Here is a 4,063-nt window from a genome sequence, read left to right as displayed (position 1 = left end):
ACTTTACTAGCATGTGAGATGAGTGCAACTGTGCGGTAGTTTGAGCATTCATAGCATTGCCTTTCTTTGGGATTGGAATGAAAACTGACTTTTCCAGTCCTGTGCCCACTGCTGAGTTTTTCAAATTTCCTGGCATATTGAATGCTGTACTTTCACAGTATCATCTTTTAGATTTGAAATAGCTCAACTGGAATTCCATCACGTCCACTAGCTTTGTTCATAGTGATGCTTTCTAAAGACCACTTGACTTCACATTCCAGGATGTCTGGCTCTAGGTGAGTGATCACACCATCATGATTATCTGGGTCATGAAGATCTTTTTTGTACAGTTCTTTTGTGTATCCTTGCCACCTCTTCTTAATATGTTCTGCTTCTGTTCGGTCCATACCATTTCTGTCCTTTATCGAGCCCATCTTTGCATGAAATGTTCCCTTGGTATCTCTAATTTTCTTGAAGAGATCTCTAGTCTTTCCCATCTCCCCTCAATTCCCCTTTCAAGATTCTCTTCAGTTGATATATTTTGACCTTGAGATAAGTGCATGTTGGTGGTGGTCTGTTGCCATGTTGTCTGACTCTTTGCAATCCCATGTACTGCAGCATGTCAGGCTTCACTTTCCCTCACCATCTCCCGGAATTTGCCCAAGTTCATGTTCATGGAATCAGTGATGCATTCCAGCCGTCTCATCTTCTGTTGCTGTCTTCTTCTTCTGCCTTCAATCTTTCCCAGCATCAGGGTCTTTTCCAATGAGTTGTCTCTTCATATCAGGTGACCAAAGTATTAGAGCTAGCTTCAGCTACAGCATCAGTCCTTCCATGAGTATTCACAGTTGACTTCCTTTAAGATTGACTGGTTTAATCTACTGACTATCCAAGGGACTCTCAAGAGTCTTCTCCAGCTTCCAGTCTTCTCCATCACAGTTCAAAAGTGTTAATTCTTTGGTATTCTGCCTTCTTCCAGATCTCACATCAGTACATGACTACTGGAAAGACTACTGTCTTGACTATTTGGACCTTTGTCGGCAAAGTGATGTCTTTGCTTTTTAACACGTTGTCTAGGCTGTCATAGCATTCCTGCCAAGAAGCAATCATCTTCTAATTTCATGATAGCCGTCACCATACATAGTGATTTCAGAGCCCGAGAAGAGGAAATCTGTCACTGCTTCCACTGCTTCCAAATTGTCTCCTATTTGCCATGAAGTGATGGGACCAGATGCCATGATCTTAGTTTTTGGGATGTTGAGTTTTAAGCAGCTTTCTATTCTCATCTTTCACCCTCATCAAGAAATTCTTTGGGTATCCCTGGTGGCTCATATGGTAACGAATCTGCCTGTAATGTGGGAGATCCAGGTTCAATCCCTGGCTTAGGAAAATCCTCTGGAGAAGTAAAGTGAAGTGAAGTGGCTCAGTTGTGTCAGAGTCTTTGTGATCCCATGGACCGTAGCCTACCAGGCTCCTCCGTTCATGGGATTTTCCAGGCAAGAATATTGGAGTGGGTTGCCATTTCCTTCTCCAGTAGATCTTCCCAACCCAGGGATTGAACCTGGGTCTCCTGCATTTTAGGCAGACGCTTTACCATCTGAGCCACCAGGGAAGTCCTCCAGTATTCTTACCTTGAAAATCCCATAGATGGAAGAGCCTGGCAGGCTACAGTCAATGGGGTCACAAAGAGCTGGACATGTCTGAGAGACTCCACTTTCAGTTTTAAGGGACTATTAAGCTCCTTTTTGCTTTCTGCCATTAGGGTAGTATCATCTGCATATCTGAGGTTGTTGCTATTTTTCCTGACAATATTGATTTCAGCTTGTAACTCATCCAGCCCGGCATTTTGCATGATATGCTCTGCATATACCTGATACACTGGAGGAGGAAATGACAAACCACCCCAGTATACTTGCCATGAGAACCCCATGAACTGTATAAAAAGGAAAAAAGATATGACACCAAAAGATGAGTCCTCCAGGTGAGAAGGGATCCAATATGTTACTGGGGAGGAGCAGAGGACAGCTGCTATTAGCTCCAGAAAGAATGAAGTGACTGTCCAAAGCAGAAATGATTCTCGGCTGTGGATGTGTCTGGTGATGAAAGTAAGATCTGGTGCTGTAAAGAACAGTATTGCATAGGAACCTGGAATTTCAGGCCCATGAATCAAGGTAAATTGAATGTGGTTAAGCAGGACCACATTCAATTTACCTTGATTCATGGGCCTGAATGGCAAGAGTCAACATCAATATTTTAGCAATCAGTGAACTAAAATGGACAAGAATAGGTGAAGTTAATTCATATGACCATTATATCTACTTCTGGTGCAAGATCCCTTCCAAGAAATGGAGTAGCCCTCATAGTCAACAAAAGAGTCCAAAATGCAGTACCTGGGTGCAGTCTCAAAAGTGACAAAATGATCTTGGCTCATCTTCAAGTCAAACCATTCAAAATCACAGTAATTCAAGTCTATGTCACAAACACCAATGTTGAAGAAGCTGAAGTTGATCATATATATATATATATATATATATATATATATATATATTCTCATATATATATATATTCTGTTAATCACAGGGGATTGAAATGCAAAAGTAGAAAGTCAAGAGAAAAGTTCATAACTAAGAAGTAATAGTTCATAGACAGGGTTTCAATACTTTTTCTTAAACCAGCTATTAGTCTCCCTAAGAGAATCTGTCTATATCTATCAGAGTGTTTTTAATTGATGTGTTTTAGATAAATGTGTATATTCATTCATCATTATTCCTAGAAAATGCCATAATTGAGTCCTTTCTCTCTTTATCATTTAAAATATCAAATAATGGTAACTTAAAATATGTGAACCTCTAATATTAGAGTACACAGTATTTCATTTAAATGTTATCATATACCTTTTATTTCATACACCTCATTTCTATAAAAGGTAGAGTATCTACCTGTCACACAGAAGGAGAATTTTATACTTAGCTTCCTATATTAGAGGTAGTGAAGTATGTAATTTTAAGAGGACCACAATACAAATGAGATTTTCAATAATAGTGGATTACTTTGGTTCTTTATATTTATGTAAACAGTATCATCAGTTCATATATTTCTCTTAAACTTTGCACTGATTCACAAATATATGTGCTTTATAGACAGTTTATACTTAAAACTCCAAAATTGATGTATTTATTATATGAAACCTGCTTATCATATTGCATTGCATTTCTGATCTCAGTTATTCCTCCTGGGTACCCAAGTTAGAAACTCCTGACTAATGCTTGACACTTCTCTCCCTTCAGTCCCACACCCAATCTGTTATCCAATCTTTTCTATACATATCTATATATCATTTTCAGATATTTAGCTCCTTATTATAATTGGCAATATTTTTACAACTGAATTATTATAATGATATCTCAGTGATTTCACCTGTAGTCTCTTCATTCTAATTCACTATTCTGTCTTTATTATTTTTCTGCTCAAAACAAAGATAAGTTAGCTGTAAAATCCATCAGTATTTCCAAATTTTCACTAAAAGTTCAAATTAATAGTACAGAAGTTTAATATAATGTAGCATAGCACAGTGTGTCCCACTGCTCTACCCCTGCAAATTCTGTATTAGATTACTCTGTCTTCTCTCTGTACCATCCCAGCGATAGACTGCCTGAGTTTGTGTTGCTTGAAAATTCAGGTCAGATGTTACATGCTCTAGAGAAATTTATTTTGTTGTTGTTGTTGTTGTTGTTTATTTGGCAGTGACTTGTCATTTTTTCTTTCATAGAAGTGCAATCTTTTTTTGTTTTTTGTTTTTTTTAAGCCAGGCACTTGCCAGCTTGATATAGACGCTATATTTTCTACCAAACATATTTGAAGCTAGGAGTTTATAAATGAAATTTGGGGCAATGAGATATAGGCTAAACTGTCATTTAAAAGCTTAAGGGAGCCTTTCTAAAATGATGATTGATGCACTATCTTTGACCCTTCTGCCTTCGTTGATAGCTGGAACACTGGTATGATGTTGGCAACAAGAATGGGGTTATTGGTACTCTAACAAAGACTTGGGATGAAGGACGGTACTGTGCCTTGCTGTGAAGAG

General features: G+C 38.2%; 1 non-coding gene across 1 annotated transcript; it reads right to left on the bottom strand.

Moving 5' to 3' along the window:
• Window positions 1-1,519: 1,519 nt before the first annotated feature.
• On the bottom strand, window positions 1,520-1,591 carry TRNAF-AAA (transfer RNA phenylalanine (anticodon AAA)). The gene has a single exon. It is a non-coding gene; the product is annotated as a tRNA-Phe (tRNA).
• Between the last annotated feature and the right edge of the window lie 2,472 nt (window positions 1,592-4,063).

Source organism: Bos taurus, chromosome 17 (assembly GCF_002263795.3).
Source record: "Bos taurus isolate L1 Dominette 01449 registration number 42190680 breed Hereford chromosome 17, ARS-UCD2.0, whole genome shotgun sequence".
Lineage (NCBI taxonomy): Eukaryota > Metazoa > Chordata > Mammalia > Artiodactyla > Bovidae > Bos > Bos taurus.
This window is presented reverse-complemented; position numbering and strand designations above follow the sequence as displayed.